General features: G+C 36.5%; 1 protein-coding gene across 1 annotated transcript in view; it reads right to left on the bottom strand.

Moving 5' to 3' along the window:
• Positions 1-12478, bottom strand: part of LOC117987560 (uncharacterized) — a 52984-nt gene extending 40506 nt beyond the window's left edge. The window contains exon 1 of the mRNA XM_034974584.2: positions 12198-12478. The gene's annotated coding sequence lies outside the window, so the exon portion shown is untranslated. The remainder of the gene's footprint in view (positions 1-12197) is intronic.
• Positions 12479-12698: the final 220 nt, after the last annotated feature.

Below are 12698 nucleotides of genomic sequence, written 5' to 3'. Positions count from 1 at the left end.
ATTGCTGTGAGCAATAAGGCCGCCTTTGCATACAATATTTTTTTTAGTTTAAGTTTCTGTAATAGTTATGTAATATTTTTAGTGTGCAATAAAGTATTTCTATCTATCTATCTATCTATGATCAATATGAAGGTGATAGGTACTCTGTTGGTAATAAATTGCGCTATGCTAAGTGCTAACAGTAGTTTTTAATATTCTACTCAATAGTAGGCAACAGGTCGAGGTGGCATTGGGGCGAGATACCCGAAAGCCTCCGCGCTAATCCGACGTCCCCCCACCTCATACCCCGATTGCCATCTCGACCTGTCACGTAAGTACATGTACATTGTGTTGTGATTGAGTAATTGCAATTCCACTATAATTGGCTCCAACTGTCAATATCAAAGCTACACTAATGGAGAGTGCGTTACGTAATTACCCCCCTGGGTTAGGCTGAGTACAAAAATAACCTAAACTATAAAAGCGCACCAAATATAATGAATTGTTGTATAGACAAGTGGTCTCGTTAAATTCTCCACGCAATGAAGCAGACATATTCTATTTTAAAACAACAAAGCGTGCCTGTTGGAAATAGAAAAGTTTAAAAAAATGTACCTACTACCTAGTCCCAGAGACGGCTGCAAGATGTCATTCGAATCGTACACAAATGATGTAAAATACTAGAATTAAATGTTAAAAAAAAAACTTTTTATAGTTGCATATACCCTCATGCTTTTTTCATGTACTAAAAAGGATGGGCACTTTATTGTGAAAACAAAATGTGTGGGTTCAAATACGACTATCCTATACTATAATATGCTATCATAGACCCAGTGCCCACCTGCCATTTCTAAATTCAGATCATTATATTTTTTAAAGTACGCAGCATGCAAATAAGTCCAAATTCGACTTTTGTACATATTGCCATGAGAGAGTTGCAACACCCTCCTCTCCACTCCATCACCGGAGACGCGAGACGCTCAATGGTAATAATCATGTATTCTCTACGAACAACACGTGACTGGAAAATTTCAACTCCATCCTATTATTATTATATTACTTTTTAGAGAGTTTTTGTGTCGGGGGGTTTTGAAATTTTTAATTTAATTATTTTATTTCAAACTGTGAATAATATTTTATTTTTAATAAAAATATTACAATGAAACCTAAAGCTAGAATTATCTAATTACTATACAAATCATGACCGCGTGGAATGGTGCCAAGAATACTGGCTGCATTTCCGCGCTGGGCAGCCAGGCTGATCCGTTGCGCAAAAAATGAGCCAGCCCTTCTGTCACCAGATGAGGCTATTATAACTAGCTTATTTCCGTGATTTCGTCCGCGTGGACCACACAAATTTCAAACCCCTATTTTACCCCATTAGGGGTTGAATTTTCAAAAATCCTTTTTTAGCGGATGTCTATGTCATAATAGCTATCTGCATGCCAAATTTCAGTCCAAGTAGTTTGAGCTGTGCGTTTATAGATCAGTCAGTCAGTAAGTCAGTCATATTTTCGTTTTATATATTTAGATTAATTATGTATCTCAGTCCTAGACCGTTGCGATTTTGTTTCTTGTTTCTTAAGGTCTTAGTAGTATGACTCTTGTGCTTGCACTTCGGTGTCATTAGACGTGGGTAATATCGTTAATCTGATTTGCGCTACAGATGGACCACTCTATTCCATTTGATTCCAATATACGAGTATATTGCCGTATGTGGTAGATAGGTTATATTGCAGTATATGGCTGGTAAAGTAAACGTCTTTCTCTTTCTATAAAACTAGCTTATGCCCGCGACTTCATCCGCGTGGACTACACAAATTTTAAACCCCTATTTTACATCCTTAGGTTTGATCTTTAACTATGAGATTTTAACATGAGCCTAATAAAATATGTCATACTGCTAATTGCAAAAATATTAACTACAAAACTTCTTTATAGACACTTCAAAACTGACAGACCTTCATACAAACTTCAAAACCCTATTTTACCCCTTTAGGGGTTGCATTTTGAAGAATCCTTTCTTAGCGGACGCCTACGTTATAATAGCTATCTGCATGCCGAATTTCAGCGTGATCCGTCCTGTAGTTTGAGCTGTGCGTTGATAGATGAGTCAGTCAGTCAGTCAGTCAGTCAGTCAGTCAGTCAGTCAACTTTTCCTTTTATATATATAGATACTTTTTAGTACAGGAGGATAAAATTATTATACACCATCTCTTGTATTTTATCTATTCTAAGATTTCTAAGTAGATTCCTCTTACATTGATGAGTACATCACCTATCTATAGGTACTTATAATAAAACTCAAAAATAATCGTCGTCGTAGTAAACCGCTAGACCTCTACAGGTGGGCGTAGGTCTTCCACACCCCACGGTCTTGCGTCCCCTGGACTGCTTTTTGCTACTCCTTTGAAGTTTCTTTTCTTACATTGTAACGTTGTGTTAAATAAAATAATGTTTCTTTAAATTATCTGGCTTTATTTTAATATTTACACTTGGATTATCTTAGTAATTAATATTAATACAATGAGCTTAGTGTGCACGGCTCTGGCCAAATCTTACAAGTGGAAGTCTATCAATTGACGTTGACACATGACAGGTGACACCTACGTACGACATTGACAATTGGTCACTTGTCTATGAGTTGTCTCTGCTACATCATCCCCTTTTATTTTTTAAAAAAAATATCTACATAATCATCCAGTTACAATTTTGAAAAATTACTTACATATATCATCCCCTTTTAATTTTACATAACTATATCATCCCCTTTTAATTTTACAATTTACATAATTATTACTTAATTAATTTTATAATATTATTGTGCCACACTTCTTAAATTTACTACAATTATTGACTCTTAAACTACCCATTCAACCAGCGATGGACAGCCTGTCTGATTGAAACACAAAGTCTACGCCGCCGGTCGAATATGAAACGAGGTTCTACTATATTGTACATTATTTTTGTCTATTATTACATATGCTCTATATCCATTATATCTAACAATTTCGCCTTCTGACCAAATATTCTTACTTGGCTCTTTTTTGAACCAAACTTTTTGCCCTACAGTAAACTTACTTTTAAATCGACTTGTCTTATTATAATTTTTTATATTTCTAGTTTGTACATCATTAAACTGTTGAGTTACATTCTGATTTAACTTAGGTGTTAGGTATTGTGAGCTAACAATCAACTTAGTTTTTAAATTTCTATTCATTAGTAGCTGACTGGGGGAAAAATTTGTACCAGAAACGGGAGAAGCCCGATATTGTAATAATGCTAGCCTTACATCAGTTCTATCTTCGTGGCATTTTGTTAGCATTTTCTTCGCAATTTGTACCCCTCGTTCAGCCATACCATTCGCTTGGGCATATCTTGGACTAGTATAAGTAAATTTAAATCCCCAATTATGTGCAAACTCTTTACATTCCCTCGAATCAAATGGAACATGGTCAGATATTATTTCTGCAGGTATTCCATGAGTACTAAAAATATCTTTTAATGTATTAATTACACTTGTAGCAGTTTTACTGGATATGTATTTTATCTCTAACCATTTAGAATAATAGTCATATACTACTAAATAACTTTTCCTTCTAAAGTCCATGATATCTATACCTAATTTTAAAAATGGAAGGTTGGGAACTTGATGTGATAATAATGGCTCTTTAACATTACTATTATGATGCGTTTGGCAAGGAAAGCATTTCTTAACATACTCTTCAATGTGAGAGTCCATATAAGGCCAGTAATACAACCTTCTAGCTGTCTGCTTCATTTTTGACATACCTACATGCCCTTCATGTAAAGTTTTAATGACATTCAATCTTAAACACTTCGGTACTATTAACCTATCATTATAGAAGACTAAATTATCGTCCACACTAAGTTCAGCTCTTAATTTATGATAACTTCTTATTACATCTGGAATATGAGAAATTTTGTCCGGCCAACCATTCTGTATAAATTCAATTATTTTTAATAACTCTTCATCTTTAGAACTTTCTGAGATTAATACTAATTTTTGTTCATCTGTGCATTCTAATTTCTGTGCTAACCCTATACAGTGTATGACTTCATACATATAAGAATCATCTGTATCATTACACTCCTGATACGACCTTGATAACAAATCTGCTATGTACATTTGTTTACCTTGTAAATATTTAAATTCAAAATTATATTTTAATAACTTTAACTTTAATCTCTGTAGTCTAGGAGACGGTACCTCATGTAAATGCTTTTTTAATAAACTTTCTAAAGGTTTATGATCATTAACTACGGTAATCTTATGACCATAGATATAATAATGAAATTTCTTAGTTGCCCATACTATACTTAACAACTCTTTTTCAATTTGGGAAAAATTACATTCTGCAGGTGTTAAACTTCTTGAAGCAAAGCAAACTGGTTTACCATTTTGAAGTAAACAGCATCCGAGACCACTCTTTGATGCGTCACACTGAATCGTTATAGGCAATTTACTGTTAAAATTCTGTAAAATGGGTGCTTGGCTTAATTTAATTTTAATATTATTATAAACATTTTCATGAACTTCCGTCCATAACCACTCAACATCTTTCTTTAATAATATCTGAAGCGTTGATGCAATATCAGCCAAGTTAGGTATAAATTTTCTTAAATAATTGACCATGCCAAGGAAAATCTGTAACTCTTTTTTATTATTAGGACTTTTCATATTAATAATTGCACTTACCCGCTCTGGGTCTATTTGCATACCTTTCTCAGAAAAAATATGGCCAAAATACTTCACCTCTTTTAATTTATATTGAAATTTATTCTTATTAAAGCGAACATTATGTTCTCTAGCCCGTTCAAAAACCTTTTTTAATATTGCATCATGCTCTTGTTCAGTTTCACCACATATTAACAAATCATCACAGTACACTATCACGCCTGGAATATCTCCAAAGGCTGTTTCACTATATTTTTGGAAAATTTCCGGTGCTACTGATAAACCAAATGGCATTCTTAGGAACTTATAACAACCAAATGGACTATTAAATGTACATAAATCATTCGAATCTTCTGAAAGTTTAATATTATAAAAACCATCGGATAAATCTAGCACTGAAAAATACTTTTTATTACAAAGTTTAGTTATAATTTCATCAATGGTGGGAATCAAATGATGTTCTCTTATTAATACTTTATTAAGATCTTTAGGATCTAAACAAATTCTAAGCGAACCATCTTTCTTTTCTATAATAACCAAGTTGCTTACAAAACTTTTAGGGTGATCGACCTTCGCGATGACTTTGTGCTTCACCAGAGCTTCCAACTTGTCCGCAAGGCGATCCTTCAGTGCGTTAGGCACTCGCCGTGGGGGTCGCACCACAGGCTCCACGCCGGGTTGAATGCGTAGCTGCAGTGAGCTCTTAAACTCCCCGACTCCCTGAAACAGTTCGTTATTCATATTAACAATTGAGTCTTTACTCATTTTCATATTAGTATTAGTGCAACTTGTAAATGTATTAATATTATTATTAGTATTTAAGAGCCTAAGCTTTACCAAAGAGCTTAGCCCTAGGATCGGTCTAACCGGTTCATTAATAATTAAAAACTCAGTGTTGAACCACTCATTGTTATTAATATTATTATTAGAATATACTTTTAATGTGACCTTTCCTATAGGAAATAATTTTCCTCCACCAAAGACTTCTATTATGGTTTTTGTCTCAGACATTTTTATTTTTGTCTCATCATCGACAATTTTTTTAAGGTCCCGCAAACTCAAAACATTTATTTGGGCCCCCGTGTCACACTTAAAACAGACCCTCTTATTTTCAACTTGCAACAATGTATTCCATTCATTTTTAGTAAAATCTATTGAGTATACTAGTCATAAATCATGAATGTTATTAATATTATCCAGCTTTTGATTCTTAGACATACATCCTACACTAAAATGATTTAATTTTCCACATTTTAAACAAGTTTTTCCAAAGGCTGGACACTGCCTAGGACCATGTACCTTATTACACTTTTTACACTGATAATTGTTTTTATTCAAGTTATTTTTATAATTATTTTGACAATTTTTCTTATTATTAATATTATTATGGGGCCTACTATACTTAGCTTTGCTATTGTTGCTCGCCGGGGTAGTCAGCTGCCGGGTTGTGCTTGCTGCTGCCACCGCATTCACCTCCGAGCTGTGTAGCACCATAAGTTGCTGACTGGACAGCTCCGCTGATCGACATATGTCCAGTGCCTTGTCCAGTGTGAGGTCCTTAATTTCTAATAATTTTTGTTGCACTCGTGTCTGTTTCACGCCGATGACGAGTCTGTCCCGTAACATCCTGTCCTTTTGTTGACCAAAGTTACAGCTGTCTGCCAGTTTTCTTAAGTCTGAGTAAAATGTGTCAAAATTTTCTCCGTCTTGTTGTACTCTTCTATTAAAATTGTAACTTGCCATTACTTCATTACTTTTCGGCTTGAAATATTCGTCGAATAACTTGATAACTTCCTCTAATTTCGGTTTATCTTCTTTTTTTAATACGTTGAGGTATAGTTCCAGGGCTGAAGATCCAATGCAATTTAATAATAATGCTGCTTTTCTTGGTTCAGACAACTTCTCAAAACCCGCCGCCAGCATAAATATCTTAAACGAATCCTTGAATTTTTGCCACTGCTGCCAGCACGTATCCAAATCTTCCAGATCTATTCCTCGCGGCATCTTAAATTCGACACCACACATGTCACCTTGCATCGTAGTCGTTGCCCCGTCAGCCATTGTCTTTGTTCAGTCCAAACTTGTAATCCGTTTTAATCTGATGTTTTGTTCGAAAACGGCTGCGCCATGTAACGTTGTGTTAAATAAAATAATGTTTCTTTAAATTATCTGGCTTTATTTTAATATTTACACTTGGATTATCTTAGTAATTAATATTAATACAATGAGCTTAGTGTGCACGGCTCTGGCCAAATCTTACAAGTGGAAGTCTATCAATTGACGTTGACACATGACAGGTGACACCTACGTACGACATTGACAATTGGTCACTTGTCTATGAGTTGTCTCTGCTACATACATATAGTAGAAGGTCTTCCAACGCTGCGTTTCCGGTGCAAGATTGCAATACTAGCACCTTGAGATCCGTAATATCTATCGTTTCTTCGAACTACTTGCTTATGTCCTCCGTTCATTTCCACTTCAGCGAAGCCTCAATAGCTCAACGGGTAAAGTAGTGGACTGAAAACCGAAAGCTCGACGGTTCAAACCCCGCCCGTTGCACTACTGTCGTACCTACTCCTAGCACAAGCCTGACGCTTAGTTGGAGAGGAAAGGGGAATATTAGTCATTTAACATGGCTAATATTCTTTAAAAAAAAAAAAAAAACCATTAGGCTATGTCTGTTACTCTATTTCTTCTATGAATATCCTCATTTCTGATTTAATCACGTTGTAAAACTCCCAGCATCTCAACTCTTTTTATCGCCCACTAAAGAGCTGAGCAGTGAGCTTTCTTATAAGACCCAGCAATAAGAGGTAATAAACAATCAAATTAAAATAAATCCATAATGAAAGTATTATTTCCCTTCGAGAATATATACGCCACTTCATTAATGACATGGATAGACGCATTGCCAAATCGTTGATAGGACAATCTGATATGTAGCTGATAACAGGTGGCTAATAGATTTACCATATTATCAATATACCCTCAAAATCTAAACCGATATGATATGATTGTGGTTCACATGAAAACATATTTTATGCTTTCATTAATTTATCTTTATTTTAGTGTAATCTATGCGTCATATTCTCATCATACTGAGGGTCGTGACTCATTCTATTATCATCATCATCATTAACAACAACCCATAGCCAGCTCACTACTGAACACGGGTCTCCTCTCAGAATGAAAATGTAAGTGCGGATTAGAAGACAACACCATCTTTTGAGAACATTATGGAGAACTCTCAGGCATGCAGGTTTCCTCATGATGTTTTCCTTCACCGTTAAGAAGGCTGACGTCTTAGCTACTAGTTTATGCTTCTTTATAACTCGACTGTAGTGTAAAGTATCTACAATTTTTGCGTGAAAATTTTTATATCTTCTATGGACCTATTATTTAAGTAGGTACGTACAATTACCGATATTTCAAAGCTTTGAAGTGCAAAATTTCTGTATCAACCATTACAGGAGTAATTGCGTGGAAAAATATTATAATTTTAATAAATATAAGTAATTAGAGTTATATACATATTAGGTATAGAGAATGGAGAGGAATAGGAAATAGAAATTATGATAAATTAATAGTTTTATTAAATTAAAAGTTTCAAAACAGCTAAAAGTGGAGAAGGCTTACCTGGGAAATTTCATCTTATCTCTAAGTATAATAGTATAAAGCACACAAATAAAATAGGTACATTTCGCTCTTGTGAGTGCGGTTGCGCTTTCATGAGGAGCATTTCACGAGGGAGGTTTATTTATGTACATAAATAAACTTCCCTCTCAGATCCGTCTTTACTATAAGGCCACATAGGGCACAAGTCAAGGGCCCCCGGCCTCATCCTCATGGAGGCCTCGATATGTAGAAATCTTATGTATTTTTATATCCAAATCCGATCGATCCGGGATGGGCCTTGGGTCTAGGGAGACTTTAAATCTTGAGAAATCATTATTGAAATACAGAATAATGTTCAGTACATCAGACTTAACAGTAATTTTGTAGTAAAAAAACAACGATTGTGAAGTTATGGCATGTAAGTACCTATCTAGATATGTACAGTACGTGCCAGAAAATATTGTACATCGACCTTTAAAAAGAGATAGCGTTTTCGTAGAACGTTGTCTCTGTCGTTGAAACCGACGCAACGTCATATACGTAGCCGAACTACAACTCTACAAAGCCAAAATCTCATTCTAAAGGTATACTTATGTTCAATATTTCTTGCCGGCTACTGTAAGTGAAGTAATATCTACCATAGGGTCGTGTCGCAAAATTTTCGCACTCGCTTCTCTCGCGATTTTATGCCGTGATTGAATTTTTGTATGATGGTGATTTTAAAATCAATTGGGTAACATCTGTTGTAAACATTATCTACTTAGTCAAATACAATAATTTATATTATGCAAAACTTGGAAGAAATTGTGTTCGCTTCTCATAAAATATTATTTAGTAAGTAATAGCAGACTGAACTATCACTAGTTCAGTCTCTAGTTCTAGCTCTAGCTCTCACGAGCTAGATCCTGATTTTCTGATCACTTTCATTATTAGTGAGAATCGTGTCTGTAAAATTGAAAGAAAATTTTCACGCTCGATATATCATCATCGCAAGCATGATTTTTTTATATAATTAAATATCCTTCCCTTCCCATTCTGAGAGGAGACCCGTGCTCTGTAGTGTACAACACCAATAGAAAATGGGGGACTCTTATGGTGATGCCACCTCAGGCCTGCGACTGGCATAGTCCACTGCTGCCAGAAGGGCCCTTGTCTATAAACCCAGAATTCCTGCATTGGCTAAGACGGCCCTGTACAGAACATTAAGCCTATAAAATAGCCCTATATATTCACATTAATAGAATAGGCTTATCGTGCAAAGCGGGGGCGAAACACCTTGTGCATAATAAATTAGAAAGGTGAGAGGTAGGTGTCGGGAAAGAGGATCTCTGACAGGAGATTCCACACTTTCGAAGAGTGCAAACAAGAAACAAAAAGCTTCCCCTAGTTTTACTACTGAAATAATATCAGCGCTACTGTTTTTAGGGCATGCTTCCAACGTAGATAATGTAAACACTATGACGTGCATCTTGACGAAAGGCTTATTGTTGTAATGTTGTATAGGAACTTATAAATTTACATCATTTATGATACGAGATGATACCCACGACTTTGCCCGAGTGGAATGAGGTTTTTAAAAATCCCGTGGGAACTATTTGATGTTTTGGGGCGTATATTATGTCTCTAACAAAATGATAATCAGTTTTATAAACTTAAAAACATGAGTTAGGAAAAAGCGACTCAGATTTTGGTTTTCATCCCTCGCTACAATAATTGTTCGCACATCCCTCTTGGAAGAGCAGCCTTATTCCTCTTTTAGCTTGATTTGCTAAGCTAGTCAATACACTCAAACCATTGTATACACCTTCCATTACTTTGTTTGTTTGTATCGTGGTAGAGTTTTTTATGCTACCTAGAATTTTTTACCAATATCTACCTACTTAGGCAGTTTGTTAAGGGAAAAAGCTGTTTCAATATATTTTAGGGTAAATTCAAGTCTAAGTGAGATAAGTAGGTTTCTCCGACCGTCTGTACAAGAACGGTTCCCGCAAAAACGAGTCGTGTGGACACACGCAATAGTATTCTATTTTGCACGAGATAGTGCGTCAAAATATGTGGGACGCCCCCCGTCTTTATAACAGAATTATTATGTTTCACTACCTGGATCTTATTTTTTGTAGAATGCTAGGATCCAGCGTGCGGCGACCAAACCGAATAGGAAAATATTCGACCGGATCAGTTTTTTATAAACAGGATATCTAGTATTAAAATTTAAAACGCGTCCACCTTTAAACAGGATTGGGAAGAAGCAGTAAGAAGATTAAGATTAAATAACATGCAAACTGTGGAATCAACTCCCTTCGGCGGTGTTCCCATTAGATTCAAGGGGCGAACCAACAAATTTCTGAAAGGCCGGCAACGCTTAGGTGGTTCCTCTGGTACTGCAAATGTTCATGGGCGGCGGTAATCACTTAACATCAGGTGACCCGCCTACTCGTTTGCTCACATTTTTATTAAAAAAAAAGAAAACCATTGTCAACTGATAGACGTCTACCTGTTGGACATAGGTCTCTTGTAGGGACTTCTATACACCACGGTCTTGTGCCGCCTGGATCCAGCGGGTCTCTGCGACTCGTTTGATGTCGTCAGTCCACCTATTGGGGGTCTACCAACGCTGCGCTTTTCAGTGTGACGTCACCAGTCATTCTATCACCTAAGAACCCTAACATGTAACGGTTTTTCTAACTGTGTCCCTTGCACATTGCCACTTTAGCTTCGTAAAGAGTTGTGCTATGTCGGTAACACTAAATTATTCTTCTACGGATCTCTTCATTTCTGATTTTATCACGTAGAGAAACTCCAAGCATAGCTCTTTTTATCGCCTGCTGAGTTACTCCGAGCTTTCCATGGTGTGCCTTAAGATAGGTACTTAAAACTTCTCCAAGACAGTTTCATCGATTGGTGAAAAATCAGTAAGTTTGTAAAATAAAAATCGAGATGCATCGTACCTGTGAGCTGCTTTGTAATCATCATCATCATCATCATCATCATCAACTAATAGACGTCCACTGCTGGACATAGGTCTCTTGTAGGGACTTCCACACGCCATGGTCTTGCGCCGCCTAGATCCAGCGGCTCCCTGCGACTCGATTGATGTCGTCCGTCCACCTAGTGGGGGGGAGAAAGAGGTCAACCGCCAAATCCAACTCGGTTGGGCAGCGTTCAGGAAGCTTCGAGATGTCTTCTTGACCAAAATTCCTCAGTGCTTGAAGACCAAAGTCTTCGAACAGTGCGTGTTGCCAGTGATGACATATGGATCCGAGACATGGTCGCTAACTATGGGCCTCATAAGAAAGCTCAGAGTCACTCAGCGGGCGATGGAGAGAGCTATGCTTGGAGTTTCTCTACGTGATCAAATCTAGGACCCCCACTAGGTAGACAGCTTTGCAATGGCTATATGTATTTACACGAGTAGGTAAGTATAGCACTTTTATGTTCTTAAAACTTTCCACTGCCAGGGCATTTATCGTACACGGTAGGTACAATAATTGGAAATCTAAGTTTGATACTGATATCCATTTATGTGAGCCTAGTGACCAGTCTAATAAGAAAGTTTGTTTATGAGTGGGTATTTGGAGTTATTTCGATTTCTTGCCTATTAACTTTAAATTAGGTACTGACTGTTCTGTAGGTTGACTGAAGATAAAGATAATCTTATGTGGGCAAAAAAAAGCTTGAATGCTGGATTGGAATTCTTATTTTAATTTTCTTTTGTGCAGTGATTACAAATTCTAAATGTTTGTTGTAAAATTTAGTTTGTTAAAAATGAAATGACTTTTTATTGTTCTCGTCAATTGGGTGTATTTTTAGGCAAGCCCGTTTCAATATGTTTGTACAGGCGAATATGTGTTAAACAAATTCGAAAAGTACTAAAGCAATATATTAACGACTGGAATCTGACCTGTTGATCTATTGTAGCGCTGTAAACCTGGTCACTATCACGAGAAACCGAAAACTTCATGCATGATTCCCGAGAAAATACGCTTCAGGCCACTTGATTACATTGCTATCATCACTTGTAAGCACTTTGAAGTTCGAGCATTTATTAATTATTCACGAAACGCGTTTTTTTAAATGAAAAGACGTGCGTCCAGGGCTGTCGGGACGCCCAACTAACGTGGCCGACTGTTCTCGGGCGGGAAAAGCTACCACGTGCCTTCTTACTCAGTTTTCTACGGTGCTGCGCGCGCCTGTTACCGGGTCACATCCACACAAATCCCACTCTGGCGTTTTCTTGCGTCTTGCTCTATTTTAGTCTAACTTCTGATATGCTACTGTTTCCGTCTCCTTTTCACTAAATTTGCTCTTTAGTTTCAGTAATTGTAAAGCTATAACGCTTGAGTCCGCCTACAGCATGCAAATATTAATGGAAGCGAAAATGTAGGATTAGACCTAAAAATCT

Source organism: Maniola hyperantus, chromosome 13, assembly GCF_902806685.2.
Source record: "Maniola hyperantus chromosome 13, iAphHyp1.2, whole genome shotgun sequence".
Classification (NCBI taxonomy): Eukaryota; Metazoa; Arthropoda; class Insecta; order Lepidoptera; family Nymphalidae; genus Maniola; species Maniola hyperantus.
This window is presented reverse-complemented; position numbering and strand designations above follow the sequence as displayed.